We start from the raw sequence: 27,005 nt of genomic DNA, 5'->3' as shown, positions 1-27,005 counted from the left end.
GTCGGCACGCTCCACCTCAATCTTCCTATGATCCATCTGCAGCTTTAAGACTCTGGTATGCCATCCATAACAATGTTATTCCTCCTGGATTGTCCGTAAGGAAAGTCTGTTTACCCAGTCATCCGTAATAATGAGTCACAGGCAGTGCTGATGTCATCTCGCACGGACTTGCAGTTTATTATAATCTTGCTGATAATCAGGACATCCACCTCTCATTGGGAGAACTACAAACTGTTCCTAAGGTCTTGGACCTCTCTGGTCATATCGTCCATTCTTTTGTTAGTTGTGTCCATCAGTATTTGGACAAAGCTCTTGAAGCTATTTTCCTGCTGCTGTAACAATTGCTTGTAGACATATTTTTTATGATTTAAAAGGTCACGCACCTGTGATAGCCAAACACTGTCCTCTCCATTACTCCAACCTTCTTTAACTTTGGGTGGCATGATTATAGTAACGTAGGCTAAAGCTGGTACGGTCCCAGCCACAAGGGCTAAGTGCATGCGGGCTGTGTTCAAACTGTCATGGAACCTGGCTAGCTTCATAGCTAGCAGCTAGGCTAGCTGCTTTACCAAGCAGCATCTCTTCAGACTTTAGGGTTTGGCAGTGTTTGGGGTTTGGACAGATAGTAGCATTCCCAGCAACTGAGGCTAACCACGTTGCTGGATCCAAATTAAACAGGTAGTTCAATAAACAAAAAGGTCAACTAGGTTTCAGAACCATGGACAGCAACATCTGGGCTGACTGTAAGTATAAGGCATGCCATTTGAAGCCCTAATAGTTTTCTACTAGCAAAACCACAAAAATGATAAATGCCTATAATTCTATTGATATCGAAGTCCAATTACCTCAGAAATCATTGATCGAGGTAGATTGCTGTGCTCCATTTTCCATTAATTAATTGTGCATCAATTACTTCTTCACAGAGGGGAAAGATCAACACATTCCTGGGAACAAGTCTAACAACTAACCAAGATGAGTGAAAAAGATTGATTCCTTTGTTAACTGCACAGCACAGCACTGAGATTGTTACATTATGAATGAACTACAATAGGATGAAGTTGCCCCTATACAACCCCTTATATTCTGATCAGTTCTATGTTTCCCCTCTGAGTTAAGATTTGAGGGAGGGTAGGCTGGTACTAGATCTGCGCCAACACAGAAAACAGAACAAAGGAAACGTCTAACAAGACTAGCAGAAACCTGCTCTATCAATTCTCCTGGGCAATGCTTCACATGTAATTATACAGCCAGCTTAGATGAGGACCTATGCAATTACAATTGTCTGCTGAATCAATTTCAATTCTGCTCAGCCTAACTGATGCACCTTCATCTCTTTTACTAACGGATTCTGCCTTGAGATGCACAGGTTTGCCATTATTGATCCTCATTCGGGGTGTATCTTGCCTGCATTGAGTGAAACAGGTTTTCAGTCTCATGCTTCCATTGAGCCCATGCAGACGTTTTACACAGACTGTCAATCTGCAATGAACCTGTTTTACGAGCAATCCAAACTGGTTGACTTCGCTTGACTTCATTTTGTTCTTGTCAACTGAATATGAAAGATATTAGTATTCCATTGAGGCGTGTGGCAGTTTGCAACCCTGTGTTTAATGGAATATTTGTGTGACTGAAATTGGAAGGTAAATACGAAATGTGGATTAAGCAGGAGCGCAACTTTAACTGGGGATGGGGGGGACATGTCCCCCCACATTCTGAAATAGCATTTTTGTCACTCCCAGTTTCATAATTGGAATGTGATACAAAAACAGGCACCTTTAGGATCATGCGGACGCCTCAAAGCGGTCGGGTAGGCTGTTTATGTCCCCCCACTTCTAAAACCAAAGTTGTGCCCCTTCGATTAAGTACAAGTAAACAAATACAGAATCTTAAAATTCCTATTTTTTTCTCCATTTGCAGACATCTCTCAGCACCTACGCTGTATGTATTATTAAAGTAGAAAGTTAGGGAGTGGTCGAAAAAGTAACACAGCTTCAACAGGAAAGGTGCTTTTATCTTTGACAGCACTATGACAATTTTTAAAGTTCAGGTGTCATTAAGTTTATATATTGCCTAAAGCTAAACATATAGTGCAGAGTACAGACAGACATCTGCCCTCGAGGTATGTTGAAACAGGTATGTCATACAGATGTAGGATCTTAATTTGAGCCAGTGTGCTACAGCAGGAAAATAATCCTGCAACAACAGGAAATGTGAATTATTATGTGGATTATAATTAATGGACATTTTTGTAGGGGTTGATACATTTTCCATAAGGGAAAATCAACTCTGAAGTCTCAAAGTTGAAATTACTAACTTCAGAAGCTTTTCATACCTCAAATACGCTGCAATTTTTAAATGTCCTGCATTGCAGGAAAGTTCTCCTGCAACAGGGTGATCAAATTAAGATCTTACATCTGTATGGACACCCAAATGAACCCGTTCCAGTATCAGTAGCCTAGTGATCATTGTGTGATTAAACTATTTTGTGCGATTACTTTTGATACAGTAAGTCAAAGCAGTCCTGAAGACACTTATGTACAGTATTTAGTTGAACAGTTTGTTGACAGTCAGTTGAACCATCTATAGGGGATTAACAAAATAAAGTGTGAATCCCGTTGAACAATGATATTTCAAACAGGAAAAACCGAGATGAACAGGTGAGAGTTGAGAAACAAAAACTATTTCAAAGAACCATTTTGTCAGCATGAGGTAATAGGGGTGAGCCTGTTATAGCAGTGATCCCCAGCTTGATAGAAACAGAAAGAAAAACTGAAAAACTGTGTCTCTTTGAAGATCGACAATAACAACTTGGACTGGCCCACTCTGCAAAAAATGGTTGAATCAATGTTGTTTCCAAGTTATACTTTTTAAAATATTTGATGACGTTGAATCAACGTGGAAAACTCATTGGATTTGCAAAATGTCATCAATGTAATCAATGTAATGGAATTTCATATTTTTTTCATCCAACTTTGAACCTAAATCCAATGACATTTTGAAATGTTTTGTTGATTTCATGTTGAATTCACATTAGTTGACGCAAACAAATGTAAATCAAAAATATATGTTGAAATGACGTCTGTGCCCAATGGGTTTTCTAGAAATCGCTATAGGTTTCAGGCACTAAAATATTTATTGTTCACTTCAGGTAAAATGGCAATGAAGACTTGTTATAACTCGTAGTTGGTTATCTTTTTTATCACAGAATTACAGTATGTAGGGTAGACCAAACTTTTGTGGCCCACGACCACATTTTGATATCTGAAAATTGAAAAAAATGATCTAATTTACAACCAATGCTTACTTTTGATTTAGGACAATGGCAGTCAATTGAAAAACATTCTAGAAGTATTTAAGATTGTCTCCTCAACTCATCATCACATGCTTTTATTAATGTCAATTGCAAATTAGTCTGACATAATATATATTATTTAAACACCGCTAATGAGATGGGTGTGCTTGATGTATGTCGCATCAGACATTCTCAAAGTCAAGGGGCGTGGACGATAGTGTGCACCTCATCTCTGCTGTCATATCTGGATCGAAACGTGGTTTTTTAATGCAGAAAAGAGCACTGAATCCAGCTTCACACAGATATGAGCTGGCAAAGGGTGCCATGGGCACTCTGAAAAGGTCAAATCATGATGTCAATAATCTTCAGGTCGGAAAGTCTAGAAAAAGGCCAGAGTTCCAGAGTTGGAATTTCAAGTTGACAGTTTTTTCCCCGAGTTCACAGTTGTCTTGAATGCACTGAAGTAGATAGTTGGAGTTTCCATTTGTTTTGAACGCGGCATTAATGCTCAGAGGCAGGTGGCAGGGTATTCCCTTTGAGTCAGGAACCAAAACTCCTCCGTAGTGACCCGTGAATGTATTTGGTCACATGACAGCCTGATCAGCTGTTCGATGTTACTTACCGTCGTGTCAACTGAGCCAGGATCACAGTCAAATTGATTGGGAAGTAGGTACCAAAGTGCTCTTCCAAGTGTTGGAGGTGAGAAGTCATCACTCGTGTGGGAAACTTACTGATGCTGTTTCAGGCATGCGTTCAATGGATGTGGTTTGATGTAGTATACAATCGAAGTTATCTGCTACAGTATATCTGTGCTCAGCTCTTTTGCTGCCAGTTGCTCTCAGTGTATCATACAATGCCTCCATTTTGCAGAGGGAGACACATTCAGAACTAGAGTGCAGAGGCCTGCCCGCCATAGATGGAGCCCCATCTGTGCAAAATCCCACCATTCAATCCCATGGAATACTTTTGTCATCGCAATAGCCACGCAGCACACTAAACATCCCCTGTGCCCTTTCATGCTCGGGAATAGTGAGACAGAACAATATGTCACTGTGAATATGATCCCCCTACATGTTTAGCGAACAAAAGTCAATACGTAGGCATCTTGTCCCTCACAGCTAAAGTCCATAAGCAGTTTTTTTTGTGTCACTTTCCTTTCTTGATTGCTAGAAATAGCATAAATTCTTAGTTTAACAGTGTTACCTGACAAAGGTATTGATGTAAGTTTCTGTGCCTCTACTTCACCACACATTGTTTTTACCATATCAGTTGCGGCCAGTAATATCAAAGTCTCTGCAATATGTGTGGTTTCATGCTGTAGCATAGAGGACCTAGTCATTCACCGTGGGAATGATTCAAGTGCAATGGTCAAGTGCTGCCTTTTTCCATGATCTAAGGGCGCTCTCTGCTTGAACTTTTTAGATTTTTAAAGTTAACCACATTCCAATGATTTTGAGATACAAAGACAATATTTGTACATGTATTTTTGGGGGTCACGACCCTGGGTTTGGGAACCGCTGCCATACAGAGAGTTCAAGTAAAGCTTGATAGTTCAAACGGATCTTTGTCAAACATTTCTCATGTACATATGTGTCACATACACTGAACATTTAGTAAAAAGATTGTCCAACAGCCTAATGAAATGTGTCCGTTCTCTTTTTCTCCAATGCTCTCAACATGTCATCTTAGTATGTCACACAGTGTCAAGCTTCTTATCGTTCAAAGACGATAAACACTAGATGTATTACATTTATAGAGGACTTTCAAAAGAGAACTCAATAACAAATATGTATTTTTAATTAGGGCTAATATTTCATTTTGATTCACAGGGCTCATCAAATTTCAAAGTCAATATTTAATCAATTATTTTCACTGAATCTCACAAAAGTTTGTTGCAATTTATTCGATCTGGAATAATGTTGTAACTTACACGGAGACAGAAGTACTGCAGAAGTCCACACCAACACCAGAATTAATATGAAATTACAAATGACTTTTGTATGTTGATTGTGCAGCTCCGTGGTTACTGATCGTCCCTTATATCTCTCTTACTGCTTATAAAATCTTTCTCACATGGAGAACACTGCGTGTCCAATTTTTATCACATTATAGAACATTTCTGTAAACGATAAACTAATTTAGACAAAACAAATATGTCAAATAAAACATTTTGTGAAATTAATTTGTTAACCTATTTGGCATTGAAAAAACAACATCTGGGTCTATGGCCTAGGGGGCACAGGGGCACATGCCCCCTCAGATTTGTCATGTTTAATAAAAAAATATAAAGAACTGTTAGGACGATACAGACAGCTCAAGAGGTATGCTTGGAAATGCAGAAAATAGAAAAAATATAGAATTAGGCATAATGATTATAGCTTTAGATTGCAGGAAAAAGCAGTTTTTTGTGTTTCAACTTGCAGCTGCTTTCAACTTCAACTTCCTGCTGCCACCACACCCACAGGTCAAAACAGCAGTAAGCCTGCTGCAAGAGACAAATTACAACTTCTAAACTAGGAAAAGGGGATAACTAGTCAGTTGCAAGACTGAATGCTTTCAACCGAAATGTGTCTTACGCATTTAACCCAACCCCTCTGAATCAGAGAGGTGCGGGAAGCTGCCTTAATCAACAGGGAGGTTAACTGCTTTGCTGAAAGGCAGAATAGCAGATTGTTCCACCTTCCCTCTCGGTTAGTGGCCAAGCACACTTAACCACTAGGCTACCTGCCCCTCTAGTCTCCTCACCTTCCTCTTACACTTTGTGATTAGACTTTTTGTAATAGATGGAAGATGGTCATCAGCACCTCAAAAGGTGAACATCCAGGTAATACAAAATTGGATAGGAGGTTATATTAGAATGACACACTCTGTAAAATGATCTAACAGATACTGTAGGGCCTACTGAATTATGATACGAATCAGAGACTAAATTGCCTGTCATGCAGTAACATACCATGGTAGCATTTCCCTACAGTATCTCATTTACAAAATTCAATTGATATGCAATAGCAGTGGACATTGTGGCCTAATTTGCATTTTTTCCGTTTGATATTTTTGTGGCAGACCATGAGTTAGACTGGTATAATTGATTGGCAAGTCTCTCTCAAAGGTAGCATGCTGCTGAAGTAAAAACATGTTTGTGACACAGTTGGTGAGAATAAATGATGACTGAGGTCAGACTGAGGTGGAAATGCAGGTTGCCTAGCGGTTGCTTTGGGCCAGTAACTGAAAGGTCACTGGTTCAAATCCCTTAGACAACTTGGTGAATATGTTGTTGTGCCCTTGAGCAAGGCACTTAACCCTAATTGCTCCTGTCTGTCGCTCTGGATAAGAGTGTTTGCTAAATGACTAAAACGTCAAATGTAATGTAGCACGTCGTGTCACTGCATACTTAAAGCATGGGTAAGCCCAGAGAATTCTGAAATGTATTCCATGGTCTTCTATGAAGTTGGCAGATATATCATAGTCTTCGAGCTAAATTCCTATCTTGGGTTGGATTAAATAAGAAGACTTTGCAAACACAGTTTTAATTTGACTTAAAGCTTTGAGGGATAACTACCATGAGAAATGTTTAATCAGCTTAGACGCTTGTTTCACAATGTAGATCAGTATTCATGAGCCACAGTGAAGGTGTACCAAATAATTTAGTTTATGTCCCTATGGAAAGAAAAATAATTATCACACTTTAATCTGTGAGGACGAAATATATCGATGCATAATGCTTTGTGAGAAGCTGAGGGATAAAACTCAACAAAGTTTGTTTGTGTTACTCAGAGTAAAGAAGCACTTGAGAAAGAAAAGTCAATTACAACATTTGAGGCTGTTGTTTGATTTTAATTTGATGCTTAAATCATTGAATCCAATGAGTGTGGTGTTTCCTAATCCATCAAACAAAGGATGAAAGATCAAGGATATTTTGCCTACAAATGTGTAGAATATGTTACAGGAGCAGAGCACTGAGTTCAAAGCTTTCCATTGCTGATGTATATGAATGCTCCTAGTGGAGAGGTTGTGCAGTTCAGATGTATCTATACAGTGGCCCGACAGAGTCGTATGTTCTTATCACGACAAGAACCTCTCTCAGTTTCTGAATAGCAATCATGTCAGACTACTTAACTACACATGCTTGTCAAAGGCAAACGTTTTGTAGACATCTACTCTCCCCATGCTACATCCAAGAGATATGTAAATATTACCACAGTGGGGGGGGAGTGGATGTGACTCCTCGAGAGGCAGAATCCACACGAGATGTTCCTTGTATTATCCACACGGCCCAGCGTCTCTGCTTCAGGATCTAAAAGGGTTTGTATTCTCTACTGGAATAGAAAATGAAGAGCATTCCCAGCTGTCACAGGTCATAGTGTTAGGTAGAAGCTCCGGCAGGGTAAAGATAACAATTTGTTTAACAGATGAAAAGGTTTGTTTACTTCGAACATAACCTTGGTCTCATTGGCATTCCTTCCTCTCTGTCTGATGACTGTAGATGGTCTTTGTCTCTATGTGTGACTGACTTCAGATGTCTTTTAAATGTTTACTGCGGCTGAGGCAGATACAAATACCAATCGCCAAATGAATGAATAATGATTTTATTTTAAGGAATTACAGCATGGATTTGTATTAACCTTAAAAGGTTAAACAGCATGGAAACCTGGTTTGAAAAGCAGTGAAAGATATACAATTAAGCTGTGTACATACAGTACTGTACATTCTGAAAATATTCACACCCCTTGACTTTTTCCAATTTTTTTTTGTGTTTCAGCCTAAATTTAAAATTGATTCAATTGACAATTTGTGTCACTGACCTACACACAATGTGCCATAATGTCAAAGAGGAATTGTGTTTTTTTAAAATATTTTTTAAAAACATAATACAACTTAAAAGCTGAAATGTGTTGAGTCAATACGTATTCAACCCCTTTTTTAATTCAAGCCTAAATAAGTTCAGGAGTAAACATTTGCTTAGCAAGTACATAATAAGCTGCATAGCCTCACTCTGTGTGCAATGATAGTGATTAACATGATTTTTGAATAAACGCCTCATATCTGTACTCCACACATACAATTATCTGTAACATCCCACAGTTGAGCAGTGAATTTCAAACACAGATTCAACCACAAAGATCAGGGAGGTTTTAAAATGCCTCGCAAAGAAGGGGACCTATTAGTAAAGCAGACATTGAATACCATGGCGAAGTTATTCATTTATTGTATCAATACACCCAGTCACTACAAAGATACAGTCGTCCTTCCTAACTCAGTTGCAGGAGAGGAAGGAAAATGCTATGGGATTTCACCATGAGGCCAATGGTCACGTGAAAAAAGTTAGAGTTTAATGGCTGCGATAGGAGAAAACTGAGGATGGCTCAACAAGTTTGTAATTACTCCACAATACTAACCTACATGACAGAGTGAAAAGAACCTGTACAGAACACAAATATTCAAAAAAGTACATTAACCTAAATGCATTATTACCTCCAACTTGCCCCAATTCACATTTACATTTGCACACCCTGGCATAACATCCTAGAATGGGCCCTGCATCTCAACCAATAGCCAATGTAGGAAAATATCTCAAGCAGAGCTACAGCAACTTCCAGAGAGGGTCAGGCTCCTTAGGCTTTGCAGTGCCATGGTTTGAGTGTCCTTTGCAGAACGGTGTTGCTGTAACCAAGTGGCCACATATCTTTCTGGGTTCCACTGCGCAAGGCAGACAGACACACAGTGAATTAGGTATTTTTTTCCGATGTTCTGATTGGCCAAAGTGGTCAAGCCTCCGACAGGTCTCCACAGTGCACACGTAGCCTACAGTTCTTCATCATTCTCGTCACCACCAGAGAAAAGACTGGGAAGAAACCACCATTTACCTCTAGGCTGCTATACATATTTATTTGGTTTGTCATACTTTTGTTTTTCATGGAACTTTAGTGAAATTAAATAATACATTTTCCAGAAATAGTTTTACCAGCTCCATGTATTCTCAAAATAAAAAGAAGTGAGGGAGCACAGGCTCCTACACCCTTGATTATGGGACTCAGTATTATTTTTCCATTGCAAACAAACCATCATAACAAACCACTTTGTATGCCAGTCAGGAGTGGATGATTGGATGCCTTTCATATTATTAGATGAAGAAGAAGGAAACAAGATCGCATCTGCTTTTTGGAACGAACTCTGAGTGATTGCACGAGATTTCAAACCTCTAACTTTTTTGGAAGGATAGTGTATATAATCCCCCCCATCTCCCCAGGGCCGGCCCCAGATTTTTTGAAAATATGTCTCTGAGATTATATGGCTCTAAGATTATATATCTCTAAGATTATATGGCTCTAAGATTATATGGCTCTAAAATTATATATATATATATCTCTAAAATTATCTGGCTCTAAGGTTATACATCGCTAAGATTATCTGGCTCTAATATTATATGGCTTTAAGATTATATCACACTAAGATTATATGGCTCTAAGATTAGGCTAGGTGGAGTACCAGGCTTCAGCGTCATGGTTGGTGATACAGCTGCTACAGCCAAGAACTGTGTAAGGTCGATGTATGAGCCACTGCAAAAATCTAATGAGCATTTTACAAAATCTCCCATCAAAATCAGTCAGTTTAAACATTGGATGCCACATTTCTAGATAAAGGGACCTTGAAAACCCTTTCAGCAGCATTAGTGCAGCCTTACTTTGACTATGCATGCATAACCTGGTACAGTAGCTCCCCTAAATTCATCAAGAACAAGCTACAGACAGCTCAAAATAAAATGTCAAGGGTCATTCTGAATCTTAGCCCTCAGGCTTATTTTGGCCCTTCTCCGCTCAGGGAACGACAGTTGCTATCCGTTAATAAAAGGTTCACTAAACTGAAGCTGAGATTGGTCCATAAAATTGTGTATGGTACTGTACAGTTCCACAGTATCTAAAAAGCTATTTTACTACTATTTTGTGCAATGTTGATTCAAGAGCTGTACTGGCCAGAACACATTTTTATATACGGCAGAGGTAGAGTGGAACATCTCCCGGCTGAGATAAAAACTGTTTCTGCCAGTCTTAGGTTCTAACACTCCTGCAAGGCTTGGTTAATGTTGAGATGGCCTCCTAGCCAAGTGTTCAACTGTTCTGCGCTAGTGGACTGATTTGTTAGATGTGTATATATTGTGTAAATATGTGGGCATTGTGTATGATCAAATGTATGGCACAGTGTCACTTCTTTTGCCCTGCAGCCACTTGCTTAGCAATAGAGGACCACAGTGGAAACATGTATCTTGTGTTTTTGTGTATATAATCCTCTGCAATGTTGGTACATGTATTTGTTGCCTGGTGTTGCTTCTTTATGTAATAAAATAAAAGCATTTATTTTGATTTAAATGTTATTTAACTTGGCGAGTCAGTTGAGAACAAATTCTTATTTACAATGACGGTTAAAATAAAGTATAACTTACTGGGTACTGCATACGCAAAATAAAAACCGATGTGAACCAGTCATAGTAAACTATTGTTCAAGTAAATGCTACCATAAGGTTTGTTCTGACAAATTCCATGTACAGGCTCACCATACATCCTTTCAAACCACTCTCCCTCTGTTTATTTATTTGTATTTAACTAGACAAATCAGTTAAGAACAAATTCTTATTTACAATGATGGCCTACACCGGCCAAACCTGGATGACTCTGGGTCAATTGTGCACCACCTTATGGGACTCCCAATCATGGCCAATTGTGATACAGCCTGGAATTGAACCAGGGTCTGTAATGATGCTTCTAGCACTGAGATGCAGTGCCTTAGACCCCTGCGCCATTCGGGAGCCCGCTCATGCAGCGGTGAGCAGTGTATTTGTACATCCTCATGGATAAAGTAGTTCTGCTTTGTATTGCATCCCTCACATACAGTATCTATGCAAATGTTGGTTGTTGTCTCAATGGTATCTGACAAGAATCACCATCAAGCAAACACAACTGGTTCTCTACTTTGTGTTCACCTAGGGGGAGGGGGGGGCAGGAGTAGGCCAAATGCCCCTGCTGTTCTTATGGCAGACAATCCAATGTTTCTTTGGAGGAAACTCTGTGTTGTGTCCAATAATCTTATCTGGATTGAAAGCAGTAACACAGTTCAAAATACTGCAGCGGTCAACGATCGGAGCTGTACTTTTAGTACATTATGCAGCCTCTGTGTAGCCTACATGTTTCTACAACAAGTTTAGCAAAAAAGTGCAGTGCCATCAAAATCACAAGCTGGTGTAAGTCACTTCAGTGGGATTGATATGAATGGAAATGTTGATGTAACGATTGTCGTCGGAAGAAGAGGACCAAAGTGCAGCGTGGTACGTATTCATAATCATTTTAATAAAGATGAATACTGAACAAAAACAACAAACCGACAAACGAACAGTTCTGTAAGGTGCAACAAAAACACTAAACAAAAAATAACTACCCACAACCCATAGTGGGAAAACAGGATGCATAAGTATGGTTCTCAATCAGAGACATCGATTGCCAGCTGCCTCTGATTGGGAACCACACCAGGCCAAACACATAGAAATAGAAGACATAGAACATAAAACAAAACACCCCAACTCACGCCCCGACCAAACTAAAATAGAGACATAAAAAAGGAACTAAGGTCAGGACGTGACAGTTGAATGGTGCAGATTTAGCTAAAACACCCCTAATGAAGAGTTATTTAGGGTTTTGCGTGTGTTTCATTTAGGAACGTAGGTGTCAGTTTAAAGTGACAAGCTTAACAGAGCATGAAAAGTGTGCAGTGCTCTGACAGAAACTAGAGGATGGGGACTAATATACACATGGCATGTTTAGTGGAGCTGTCCTTCAGACCACGTAAACATACACTAACAGGGACAATGTGCAGCCTTGCTTTTTACTGTTTTACATTCAGTTACATAATAAACGCTGCCTTCAGAACTTTATAAAAGGCCTTTTGTGACGAATGTGGACGTGTTGACTTTTCCCCAAACTTAACTGTGACAAACTTCAAACATTTCTATGGCAGTAACCTGACCTGCCTCTCACATGTGCCAATGCCCCTAAAGCTAGGATTAAAGTGGATTATAGAAAATTAATTTCATTGGTTATCCACGTCTAGCATAAACATGATTTTAATGTCATTACATTGTTTGTCCCTTAGGCAAGAGAAGTCACTACTTGAAAGAGCAATGTTTATAGCGCTCATTGGGACAGCATCTGCAGTTAGTCACAATGTTCATGTCCCACAATGGCATCTCAAGGGGGTTGTCCGACATTAGAGTAATTTAAAGTAATCAAACTTATCGAATAAACTATACATCATGGTATCATTGGCTCTAATCTGTTTTGAACCACAGTGGTTACATTTTGGGACAAAACAATCACCATCATGGTATCATTGGGTCCAAATAAGAAATAAAGCATGTGGGATATGGCCAATATACCACAGCTAAGTGATATTCTTATGCACGACGCACTAAGGAATGCCTGGACACAGCCCTTAGCCGTGGTATATTGGCCATATACCACAAACCCTGAGGTGCCTTATTGCTGTTTTATACTGGTTACCAACGTGATTTGTCATACCCGTGGTAAACGGTCTGATATACCAAGGCTGTCAGCCAATCAGCATTCAGGGCTCAAACTACCCAGTTTATAATCTGTTTTGACACACAGTTGTTGCATTTTGGGACAAAACAATCACTATTATTTTGCATCTGGAAAAGGAACAGGCTGGTTTTGATTTAATATGAAGTAGAGTTCATTGCAGACCATCTGATCCTAAAAAGTGTTTCTCCCAACTTAGCCTTTTTACAGTAATAAAGTCCTCTATAACTGCCTCTCTAAGTGCTATAAATGGATGCCCTCTCTAAGCACCTTCTCGTAGGAATGAACTTCCATTGTTCTTCTATATTTAAGATGTTAAGCACCTCTATGGGCCAATGCATAAACATTTCAGAGTTCCCAAGCACAGCCAAACTGATTGACAGGGCAGTAATTTAGCACAATCATCCCACCCAGATAAGACAAGTAATTAAAGTTATACTACAGAGTATAGACTGAACCTGCTTCTCTCTCTCTCTCTCTCTCTCTCTCTCTCTCTCTCTCTCTCTCTCTCTCCATCTCTCTCTCTCTCTCTCTCTCTCTCTCTCTCTCTCTCTCTCTCTCTCTCTCTCTCTCTCTCTCTCTCTCTCTCTCTCTCTCTCTCTCTCTCTCTCTCTCTCTCTCTCTCTCTCTCTCTCTCTCTCTCTCTCTCTCTCTCTCTCTCTCTCTCTCTCTCTCTCCTCCCCTCCCTCCCTAATTACTCATAGAAATAGATTTCATAATAGTGCTAGCAGCGTTTTGTTTTCACAGAGATTATGTCAGACTGCACTGTATGTCATCTTGGTTACCGATACAAATCAACTCAGTCAAGGGTCGTACTGGTTCAACTTGACAATATGTTTGAAATGCAGTTCTCTGTGTCACCCTCAACAAACTCTACTTTGTCCTCAATGCTCTCAACATCTTCTTCAAGCTACTAGCAGCTCAAATACCTTTCATTTTCTGTCTGACGCATTATATAGGCTATGTGTTAGCCACAAATAATCTGTTAAGGCTCCTCGGTAATAATGCATTGACAGTTATGGTGGAGAAAATGGTGGGCCCATCTTTGCAATGAAGTGAGCCATCAAGAAAGAACTCCTTTAATTCTGCTCCATTGGCATTTCTAGACGGCTAGGTAGTTTTATATATATTTCTTTCAACTTATATGGCTTTAGAAATGTCAGTGCCATTTTCAAATCACCATTTCTTTTATCATTGCAGTATGTTTACTGTTTTCCATTTTAATGGCCACTTTGGACATTTGACCAATAGTCTCCCTCAATTAAATGTTGAATATGGCTGACACAGCTATAACACAGCTATAACACAGCAATAGCCTACTTGCCTGGCTACCCAGACTCCTTGCTCCGGCCAAATGTTACGCCACGCCCACGGACGTTGGTTTCTTCTCCACAATGAGTCTAGATCTGAGTACCTACCTGACAGATAACCGAATGCGAGCACATTCTGGGATGTCTGATTGCACCAGAAAACGATGGTTTGGGCCAGAGCCAGAACACACATGGGTAAAGCGGAGGTTAGAAAATGCTTCATTGGCTTTGATTGGTTAGAGACGATCCGATCGCAGATGACTTTGTTTTGTACAAGGCCCCTCGTGCCCCTCGTCACCAAAAACGACTTCAATGACGGCAGTCTCAGAATAACGTATCTAGTAAACGGCAGAGCAGCGGAAGAATTTAATGTGAATTGTCTGGCTAATGGCCTCCTACTTTTCACTTTGCATAAATCTTTGTCTAACCAGTATCCACACATGTATGTGACTGTAAAAAGAGACAAACTGCATAGTTACATTTTCCAGTCAATCTTCTTCAAGAGGCATTTGAGTTTTGCTGCCCACCACAAAATGAATGTAATTCCACAAGGCTTCCTCTAGATAGTTATCCATTCCACAGCTCTTGCTCTCTATACTCGTCGTTGTATGTAATCTTTCATAAGGAGAGCATAAGGAAGTGATCTTTAATTATATCCCTTGGGAATTTGAAAATCCTGCTCAATTTCTGTCTGCGTATCTGTATATTTTTGCCATCCCAGTCCCTTTGTTTACTGATTAAATGATTATTACAATTTCGAGCAACCTGCCTATTCATGCACTCGATCTTGTTGACGCTATGATTATTTTTTATGTTTTTCAACTCTGAACAATTTGTCATAGTGATCTTGATGTTATGTACCTCTGATAGAGCACAATAGAACCATGATAATGTTCCTATCAAAATGCACAGGCTCACATTTGGCTGTCAATAACAGCAGGCTTTCTTTCATTTTTTTGATTGTAAACAAACTATTTTTAGAAAAGAACAAAACAAACATATTGATTCAACAGACACCATCTCCAAAATATTGTTAGTGGGTATTACTTTTGTTTAGACTTGTTTTTGCTTTTAATTCAAAAGGATTAAAAATAAACTCTATTTTCCATTCTCTACGTGTTCATGCCTCCTTAACCACTTTGCATATTGGGAACAATCAAAGAAGATAATAAAAGAAACACCGACAGATGGACAAGGAACAACTTTTTTCATATCTGTACTGTGAATTATGAAAACCTTGCACGCTAAAGACGGAATGGGTTTTCAGCAACGGAGACATATTTGTTTTTAACTACACTGTGCCTCATAATCTAGAGAGATTGGGTACAGCACAGCCAATGGAGTTAGCCTAGGCCTGCCCTTTGTGTTATAAACCATTGCATGTTTAACAGAGTTGACAATGAACAGTAAATTTACTCCACAGCTAACTTGAAATGTTGCTGATGGAGCAATCAAATTTGATAGCTCAACAGGTTGGTATGATGTCAAGGAGGACAGTCAAGCGTGTCTGAAGGTCAAGGATCACTGGTTTGAACCTGGTATGGGGACACTGGAGGAAAGTAAACTGTTGTGTGTGGCAAACATGCTTTTCTTCACCCTCCTCATACTGTACTGGTGTTTAACCAGATTGAGGGAGGGATGCCTGTCTATTTGCATAACAACACATTACATTTCAAGGGAGAACACAAGTATGAGGAAATATGATTCATTTAACTCAGAGTAGGTGACTTCTTATCACCACAAGCCATTTCAATGTAGTTCTCAGAGTATGAATTGAAGGAAGGAAAAAAGAGAAAAAAGGAACTTGGGGAGGAGCCAAGTTTCTGACCTGGTTAATCCCCCTTTAGTGGATCTCCTGAAAGTGAACAATGTCCAAACATTCAAACATGCAAATATTCAGAGAAGAATGATGTTATTTGCAAAAGACAAAAGAGAGGTGAATGGGTTGGTGTGATAGACGATCTTCAGGATAACAGATTTCAAAATTAGTGTCTCTGCTCCTGTCTGGAAAGGAACACATGAATAAGTAAAACGGCAGGCAAATCTCTCATGAAAATTACAAGAAAAGGTAGAGGACACAAATTAAATCTAAATCTAAAATCTAATTCCCTTACTGCCATGTCTGTGGAAAACAGTCAAAACATACACATAGGTAAATTAAAGAAATCATTCATCTGAAAAGATTTTGAGAACAACCACACTCCTCCAGACAATATGGGTCGATCAACACATCATTTGAGTTATTTCCAAAGTTAAGCCTATGGTGGTGCTATGTCTTAGAAAACATAGAATGTGTTTCACAGCTTAGAGATGGGTGATAAACGTGTTATTTTATTGATCCCTTCAACAATGGGGCTGGGCAAAAACAACCCAACTCCCCAGGATAAGAAACAAAGCAACATATGAGATGTTGATGGATGGCATTACCAGTGGGTTGAGGTGAGGGGCCACAGGTAGCCTTACGGTTAGAGTGTTGAATCCATAATTAAAAGGTTTTTGGTTCAAATATCCCAGATGAAAAGGTGACAAGTCTGTCGATGCAGAAAGTCTAATGTGCTCTTAGATAAAAAAGGTGCTATCTAGAACCAAAAAGGGTCATTTGGCTGCACCACAGGATAACCCTTTGAATAACTTATTTTGGTTCCAGGTAGAACTCTTTTTGGTTCCATGTAGAATCACAAAAGGGTTCTACATGGAACCAAAAGGAGTTCTTCAAAGGGTTCTCCTAGAACCCTTTCCACAGAGGGGTCTACCTGGAACCAAAAAGGTGCTCCTATGGGGACAGCCACGGAACCTTTTTTTCTAAGATTTTACTATGACTGACCCTGTAAATAAACACATTTCACTGCACCTAGCCTTTTTGTATGTGACAATAAAAGATTTTTGTTGAGATAGACGTGTCTGTTTAGCATTTCAGGACAGAAGGGAGTCAAAGCAAAAATCTTTCGGTGCATTATGAAAAACACCCTGTTGCTGCAGCACATCTCCAGCACTTTAGGGTCAGTCCTACCCCGAAAACACTCCCGGGTCTTTAACCCAGCTTTGCGACTTTGAATGGCTAAATGCAAATCTGGAAGCCCCAAGGAAATATTTATAACAAGCAGAAGAGAAGATTGCATTATGAGATCTACAATGTGCTGGACTGAACGTGATTATCCTGCTTTCAAACAGGAGAGAGGGGAGAGGAAATTAGGTTATGTTTAATTACCTTGTTTTTATTCACCAGTAACCTTGAGAAGGGGTGGGCTCTGTCCTTAAGGCTATTAACTAATAAGTTCCTGCGATGTGATTTGGCTGTAAGTTGCAGACGTTTTGTATTGGATTTCAGGTAGATCAGATGGTACGGGTCATGTCCTTTGGATTCAATAAAATATTGTACACACTGCTAACATCCCACTTTAGAGAGTTAAAAGAAACTTAAAATAGATATTCTTCCAGTGTTGAGGACTGTATAAACACTTTGGTTCAACTTGCTCTTAAAAATCGACTTTGAAAGTTTGCGTTACATGACATTACATTTATAGTCTCATGGTTCCAAGGGAACCAGTCTAGACAGGCTCTTCAAAAATCACAGGCCTTATTTTATGAAAACTGATAAATGGGTTTCTCGAATCCCACAAATATTCTTCAACTGCTCCCAGAAGATATATTTAGATTCATGGATTTAATAAAGTAATGAAAAGTAGTCAACAAAAATGAACCCGCAGGTGGCGCCATGCTTCTTGATAGGTTCTCCGTTCGGCATAATGTATGATCCATCTGGTGGCTGAAAGACAGCACAGTATTAACATATGGCAAGATGTTGCCCAATGAAGTGAATGGCATTGACAACCATTCTGACATTGCAGGGTTGTTTCAATGAAATTATATCTATAACTCAATTGCGCCTTTGAATTAACTGGGCGCTGTAATAATATAATGTACTTTAGATCACTTTTGTGCTACTGGGTCGGGATGTCTATATTTGAAAGAAAGTCTGGTCAATATTATGTTTCAGTAGATTTGTTTTTAAACAAAATGTCAGATGCTTCAGCTCTATCATAAGAGGTTAAAAAAAAGTCCTGTTGCTTTAAACAAATCCTATGAAGCCACAGTAATATTTATTGACAAGTTCTCAGAGGAACAAACCTATAAAAAGATACTCTAAGTAAGTCACTCTTCAGGTAGAGAAGTATGAGTCAATCTGGCATGACAAAACCTGCATGGTAAAGCAAAGCAGTATCAATACACATGTGTTGGGGTGGATTCCTGGACTGAAAAGCTAACTCAATGGATAACACATTTAAAATATTTTTGTTGTTGTTAAGGATTAGGCTTAATCTGTGTCTGAGAAACCGCCCCTTCAAGTTTAACATAGGTAAATCTTACACCCACATTTTTCCATACAATTGTTACTGAATGTTGATGGTTCACACAGTATCTAATGGTATTGTTGTTTCACATTATTGGTATTTCACATTCTCTGCTTGAGAAAAGAACATGCATAGCATTTTCCCCCATACCTTGATAAGTCTGAGATGCATCTTCTTTGAATAACTTTACTCAGCTGGCTGCATCTAGATGAAAAGAGATATGGAGTCCAGCTGTTTGTGGATTAAGAGCCAGCTTCCTGTGTTTCTACATGACTGGACAAGTAAAGAGACTTTAAATATTTCCCCCTGATTTCACCTCTGTTGGTTTACCTCCCTGGAATTCTCTTGTTTTATCATTCTGTTGTGCAGACATGAAGCGAAGGATGAGACATGAGGACCAGAATCTCCAGTGTAGTGTGGCATTCAAAGCTTCAAACATTTCTCATAAAAACGTAAAAGCTAAATAAATAAAACATCCAGGAGTAGCACAGTATGCTATTGCATTTTCCAACAGTTCATTGATCTTCAAACTTTCAAAGAAATATTAAAACGTTTTTCCTCTTTCTAATGACCAATGCGTCCTGGATATATCCACATGTGACTACACACATGCAAACATACATACAGTACATGCTCAAAGACCACAATGGGTACTGAAATGAAACACAGTTTTACAGTCTAACTTCACAGCTCGATTATTATTCTGGCCACTGACACAAAAATGGCAATAAGATTTCATCCGAAGCATATTAAACATATAAGAGGAAAATATAAAGAAAAAAACAGCTGACTTACAGCAGCATTATTTACAAATGCAGCATGCTATTGGTCTGAATGGAACTATATCTGTATTGTTTTTTGTATTAAAAAAAAAATATATATATTTTTTTGTAATTGTTTTAATTTTTTATTCCGGATCCCTATTAGCTGCTGCCAACGTACCATAAACTCAATAAAACAATACATAACACAGCACATTATTACACACTGCTCTACCATAACATACAGTATGTACAATTCAAAATAATAATACAACAAAATAGCAATATTAAAATGTATGTGTGTGTAGAGTGTGTGTGTTGGCATGTGTTTGCGAATGCCGTGTGTGTGCCTTTGTGTATGTCTCTTCACAGTCTGTGGTGTTCCATAGTTTTATGTTTTATAATTCAGACTTTACTGTTCGACTGAGTTACATGATGTGGAATAGAGTTCCATGTAGTCATGGCGCTATGAGCAGCCATTTTGGAATGTTACTCTTTCAAGGACAATTGGCACTCCATTACCAGACTCCTTGAAGAGAAACTCCGATGGTGCATAGAAGAAGAAGAGAGGTGAATAGATGACACATGGTGACTCCTTCATGACTCCTTCCTGGTGACACAGCAGCACCATGGTAAATGAGGGATCAAAACATTCAAAAAATTAGGAGTCAGGAACTACGCGGAGACGGTAAACAATTAATTATCCCTGGACATAGGCTACACAAAGATAGAGAGGAGAGCAGACATTCTGTTTGGGATTATTTCTGTTAATTTCACTTTATGTGGACTTTATATGGTTGTGTGAGGAAACAACTCTCTGGAAGCATCTGTGGCAGGAAGTCAAAATATCACATCATATTCATTCGTTGTTACATTTATTTTATAGGCTACAACATGGAGTTATGGAAGTATTTAAAATACAGAAAAGTCCAGAATTATCTTCCCTAGTTTTTTCCCCATCTCAATACCTAAATGTTGCTTCAAAAATAGGTACACACAGGGCACACACGTCAATTCAATGTCTACTCCACTTTGGTTCAATGTCATTTAACTGAAATGACATGGAAACAATACTGATACAACCAGTGTTTGCCCAATGGATAGCTACTTAAAATGGGGGATGTTAATATCAAAGTAACATAACATACTGAAGTAAAATATAAACGCAACATGTAATGTGTTGGTCCCATGTCTCATGAGCTGAAACTAAAATATCCCAGAAATGTTATATACGCACAAAAAGCTTTTTTCTCGCAAATTTTGTGCACACATTTGTTTACAGACAAACTTCCAGAAATTATGTCATGGCTTTAGAAGCTTCCAATAGGCTAATTGACATAATTTGAGTCAATTGGAGGTGTACTTGTGGATGTATTTCAAGGCCTAACTTCAAACGCAGAGCCTTTTTGCTTGACATCATGGGGAAATCAAAAGCAATCATCCAAGACCACAGGAAAAATGTTTAGACCTCCACAAGTCTGATTCATCCCTGGAGGCAATTTCCAAATGCTTGAAGGTACCACCTTCATCTGCACAAACAATAGTACACAAGTATAAACACTATGGAACCACGCAGCCATCATATCGATCAGGAAGGAGACGCATTCTGTCTCCTAGAGATTAACACACATTGGTGCGAAAAGTGCAAATCATTCCCAGAACAACAGCAAAGGACCTTGTGAAGATGCTGGAGGAAACAAGTACAAAAGTATCTATATCCACAGTAAAACGTGTCCAATATCGACATAAACTGAAAGTCCGCTCTGCAAGGAAGAAACCACTGCTCCAAAACCGCTATCAAAAAAGCCAGACTACGGTGTGCAACTGCACATGGGGACAAAGGTCATACTTTTTGGAGAAATGTCCTCAGGTCTGATGAAACTGTTTGGCCATAATGACCATCGTTATGTTTGGAGGAAAATGGGGAAGGCTTGCAAGCCGAAGAACACCATTCCAACCATGAAGCAATGGGTCTTTCAATGGACAATGACCCCAAGCATACTTCCAAAGTTGTGGCAAAATGGCTTAATGACAACGAAGTCAAGGTATTTGAGTGGCCATCACAAAGCCCTGACCTCAATTCTATAGAACATTTGTGGTCATTTGTGGTCAAACATTTGCGTGTGTGAGCAAGGAGGCCTACAAACCTGACTCAGTTACACCAGCTCTGTCAGGAGGAATGGGCCAAAATTCACCCAACTTATTGTGGGAAGCTTGTGGAAGGCTACCCGAAACGTTTGACCTGAGGTAAACAATTTAAAGGCAATGCTACCAAATACTAATTGAGTGTATGTAAACTTCTGACCCACTGGTAACGTGATGAAAGAAATGAAAGCTGAAATAAATAATTCTCTCTGCTATTATTCTGACATTTCACATTCTTAAAATAAAGTGGTGATCCTAACTGACCTAAGACAGGGACTTTTTAATAGGATTTAAATGTCAGGAATTGTGAAAAACTGAATTGAAATGTATTTGGCTAAGGTGTATGTGAACTTCCGACTTCAACTGTATGTACGTTTTGAGGAGTGTGAAATTGGTATACTGACTGCAGGAATTCCAGAGAATTTAATATGAATTTTTCTACCATAAGCCGCCTCCAACTTCGTTTTAGAGAATTTGGCAGTACGTCCAACAGACCTCACAACCTCAGACCACGTGTAACGACACCAGCCCAGGATCTCCACATCCGGTTTCTTCACCTGTGGGATCATCTGAGACCAGCCACCTAGGACAGCTGGTGAAACTGGTTTTGCATAACCGAAGAAGAGGTTTGCTGATGTCAACGTGTTCCCCATTGTGGCGGTGTGGTTATGGTACGGGCAGGCAGGCAGGCCTAAGGTACATAGGGTATTCTCCAGTTGCATTTTATTGATGGAAATTTGAATGCATATAGATACCGTGATGAGATCCTGAGGCCAATTGTTGTGCCATTCATCCTTCGCCATCACCTCATGTTCCATCATGATAATGCATGGCCCCATGTCGCAAGGATCTGCACACAATTTAAGGAAGTTGAAAATGTCCCAGTTCGTCCATGGCCTGCATTCTCATCAGACATGTCACCCATTGAGCATGTTTAGGATGCTCTGGATTGGCATGTATGACAGCGTGTTGCTGACAGCGTTGCTCTCCAGAAGTCCTCTAGGTGTAAGGCAAACAGTGAGAGCATTACCCTCCAGACGTTCTCTAGGAGTCAGGCTAACCGTGAGTCAGTGCTGCTCTCCAGAAGTTGGTTAACCATCAGTAAGCACTGCTGTGTATCAACAAGTGAAGATCTCACTCTGCAGAGCTGCTACTCAGCATGATCTGTGGTTGGTTACTTTAGAGTCGTGTTCTTCTACCCTGGTCTAAGGGATGTAGTCATCCTGGTCAGGCTACAGGTGGCTGTATCAAGTTGCATTTTGAACTAATGTAAACTTGAAATCTGTGTCATTCGATTTTTACACAAGTTAGACTACTCATTAAACTTCAATGCCTAGTTTAGGGAAAAGTCCAAATTATACATGCATAGCTCAAAATACGGTATGGGAACTGCCCCAAACGAAGTCAAGTTGAACATAATTACACAATTTCACAGAACACTATTGAACCCTGTATTGACGGTCTCATTTTCCACTCTGACAACGATTTCAGCTTAGTCAGCTTGTCCAACCTGTAATCGCTAATAATGTGGACCCTACACAACATAAACTAGTGAACCATGTCAAGACTCCATTTGATCGATAGAAGTCGATTTCTTGCTTACTTTTTATGACATATCTGGGTTAGAAAGAAGCAAGGTGTGTAGCTTGTAGAGCACTGGGATCTAGATCAACTGGAGCTATCTGTGTTAATTATCAGCCCTAGATAGCGGTGGCATATAGCTAGAAACAAAAGTGCTTTTGACAATAGCAATGCCACAATTGAATTATTTTTTTGCGTCAATCAATTCAACGGTAAGAGAGGTAAAACGTGGACACGTCTAAATGGTTGTGGTGACCAAGAGTTTAAGCCATTATCTAAAAAGAAAATGTTAATGTGCCTATCCTATGTCAAGAGGAATTTAGGTGATGAGATGTGTTGTGACGCATGGAGAGGAGACCCCAAAGAGCACCTTTTGGAACTGAACCAAAATAGGATGTTTTTTCCTGTCTCTCTCATTAAGTCAGACAGCTTGGACAGTCAGTGGTCTGGCATATCAATAATTAATCATTGGCATGCATAATTAGTGGAGGAATTATGGACAGCTGTGAGGAACATCCAGACAGAGGCCCACTGAAGAAAATTCATCTGCACAGTAAGAGATCGAGTATTGCCTCCTCTCTTGCTCTTTCGAAATGTCGAGAGCTTGGGACTATAAGGTTCTATCTGCATTTTTGTCAAAATATAGTTATTGACATAGCCTTGTTCTGTTCAGTGTTCTCTAGCTACTGTGCATTCAGAAAGTATTCACATTGTGTTGTGATTAAATTGAGATGTCACTGATCTACACACAATACCACATCATTTCAAAGTTAATTTTTGTTTGTAGACATTCTTCCATATTAATAAAAAATGTCTTGAGTCAATATGTATTCAACCCCTTTGTTATAGCAAACCTAAATAAGTTCAGGAGTAAGACTGTGCTTAACAAATCACATAATAAGTTGCATGGACTCATTCTGTGTTCAATAATAATGGTTAACATGATTTTTGGTTGGCTACCCCATCTCTGTGCCCCACACATACAATTATCTGTGAGGTCCTTCAATCGAGTAGTGAATTTCAAGCACAGATTCAACCACAAAGACCAGGGAGGTTTTTCAATGCCACAAAGAAGGGCACTGATTGGTAGACATGTAAAAAAACAGACATTGAATATCCCTTTGAGCATGATGAAGTTATTCATTCAACATTGGATGGTGTATCAATACACCTAGTCACTATAAAGATACAAGAATACTTCCTAACTTTTTCCAGAGAGTTTCCAGAGAGGATGGGAACTGCTCAGGGATTTCACCATGAGGCCAATGGTGATTTTAAAACAGTTACAGAGTTTAATGATTGTGGTATGAGAACTGAGGGCGGATCAACAACATTATAGTTGAGGTACTCCACAATACTAAGATAAATGACAGAGTGAAAAGAAGGAAGGCTGTACAGAATAAAAATATTCCAAAACATGCAACCTGTTTGCAACTAGGCACTTAAGTAACACGGCATACAAATTTACTTTTTGTCATGATTACAAAGCATTATATATGGGGCAAATCTAACACAACACATCACTGAGTACCACTTCATATTTTTAAGCATGGTGGTGGCTGCATCATGTTATGGGTATGCTTGTCATCAGCAATGACAAGAGAGTTTTTTAGGATAAAAAGAAAAGGAAAACAGCTAAGCACCGGCTTTCTGGCAATGATGAACAACCAACTTGATAGAGGTTAAATAATTTAAAAAAGAATAATGGGCATATATTGTACAATTAAAAACAACTCTCATCTGTAATTGCTGCCAAAGGTGTTTCTACCATGTTTTGTCTCAGGGGGGGGGGTCAATGCCACAGGCGGCCAGTGGCACCTTAATTGGGGAAGACGGGCTCATACTATTGACTAGAACAGAATAAATGGAATGGTATTGAACACATCGTATTTTTTGTAGATTGCTGAACAAAAATGACAATTAAATCCATTTTTAAACCTCTTTTGTAACACAGAACACTATGGAAAAATTCAAGGGGCTTGAATAGTTTCTGAAGGCACTGTAAAGTGCCTTCAGAAAATATTCAGGCCATTGGGCCACTCAAGGACATTCAGAAATGTGTCCCGATCAAATCAAATCAAAGGTTATTGGTCACGTGCGTCAAAATCAGTGAAATGCTTACTTACAGGCTCTAAACAATAGTGCGTAGGGAAAAAAGTGTGTGTGTGTGTGTGTGTAGGTAAGTAAAGAAATAAAACAACAGTAAAAAGACACTTGAAAATAAGAGTAGCAAGGCTATATACAGACACCGGTTAGTCAGGCTTATTGAGGTAGTATGTACATGTGGGTATGGTTAAAGTGACTATGCATATATGATGAACAGAGAGTAGCAGTAGCGTAAAAAGAGGGGTTGGCGGCTGGTGGGACACAATGCAGATAGTTCGGTTAGCCAATGTGCGGGAGCACTGCTTGGTCGGGCCAATTGAGGTAGTATGTACATGAATGTATAGTTAAAGTGACTATGCATATAAGATAAACAGAGAGTAGCAGCAGCGTTAGGGTTTGGGGGGAACACAATGCAAATAGTCCGGGTAACCATTTGGTTACCTGATCAGGAGTCTTATGGCTTGGGGGTAAGAATTGTTGAGAAGCCTTTTTATCCTAGACTTGGCACTCCGGTACCGCTTGCCATGTGGTAGAAGAGAGAACAGTCTATGACTGGTGTGGCTGGGGTCTTTGACAATTTTCAGGGCCTTCCTCTGACACCACCTGTGTGGAGGTCCTGGATGGCAGGCAGCTTTGCCCCAGTGATGGCCTGGGCCGTACGCACTACCCTCAAATCAAATCAAATTGTATTTGTCACATACACATGGTTAGCAGATGTTAATGCGAGTGTAGCGAAATCCTTGTGCTTCTAGTTCCGACAATGCAGTGATAACCAACAAGTAATCTAACTAACAATTCCAAAACTACTGTCTTATACACAGTGTAAGGGGATAAAGAATATGTACATAAGGATATATGAATGAGTGATGGTACAGAGCAGCATACAGTAGATGGTATCGAGTACAGTATATACATATGAGATGAGTGTGTAGACAAAGTAAACAAAGTGGCATAGTTAAAGTGGCTAGTGATACATGTATTACATAAGGATGCAGTCGATGATGTAGAGTACAGTATATACGTATGCATATGAGATGAATAATGTAGGGTAAGTAACATTATATAAGGTAGCATTGTTTAAAGTGGCTAGTGATATATTTACATCATTTCCCATCAATTCCCATTATTAGAGTGGCTGGAGTTGGGTCAGTGTCAATGACAGTGTGTTGGCAGCAGCCACTCAATGTTAGTGGTGGCTGTTTAACAGTCTGATGGCCTTGAGATAGAAGCTGTTTTTCAGTCTCTCGGTCCCAGCTTTGATGCACCTGTACTGACCTCGCCTTCTGGATGATAGTGGGGTGAACAGGCAGTGGCTCGGGTGGTTGATGTCCTTGTTGATCTTTATGGCCTTCCTGTAACATCGGGTGGTGTAGGTGTCCTGGAGGGCAGGTAGTTTGCCCCCGGTGATGCGTTGTGCAGACCTCACTACCCTCTGGAGAGCCTTACGGTTGAGGGCGGAGCAGTTGCCGTACCAGGCGGTGATACAGCCCGCCAGGATGCTCTCGATTGTGCATCTGTAGAAGTTTGTGAGTGCTTTTGGTGACAAGCCGAATTTCTTCAGCCTCCTGAGGTTGAAGAGGCACTGCTGCGCCTTCTTCACGACGCTGTCAGTGTGAGTGGACCAATTCAGTTTGTCTGTGATGTGTATGCCGAGGAACTTAAAACTTGCTACCCTCTCCACTACTGTTCCATCGATGTGGATAGGGGGGTGTTCCCTCTGCTGTTTCCTGAAGTCCACAATCATCTCCTTAGTTTTGTTGACGTTGAGTGTGAGGTTATTTTCCTGACACCACACTCCGAGGGCCCTCACCTCCTCCCTGTAGGCCGTCTCGTCGTTGTTGGTAATCAAGCCTACCACTGTTGTGTCGTCCGCA

The sequence above is a fragment of the Oncorhynchus gorbuscha genome, linkage group LG07 (genome assembly GCF_021184085.1).
Source record: "Oncorhynchus gorbuscha isolate QuinsamMale2020 ecotype Even-year linkage group LG07, OgorEven_v1.0, whole genome shotgun sequence".
Lineage (NCBI taxonomy): Eukaryota > Metazoa > Chordata > Actinopteri > Salmoniformes > Salmonidae > Oncorhynchus > Oncorhynchus gorbuscha.
The sequence above is the reverse complement of the archived record's forward strand: the minus strand, read 5'-3'. Positions refer to the sequence as shown.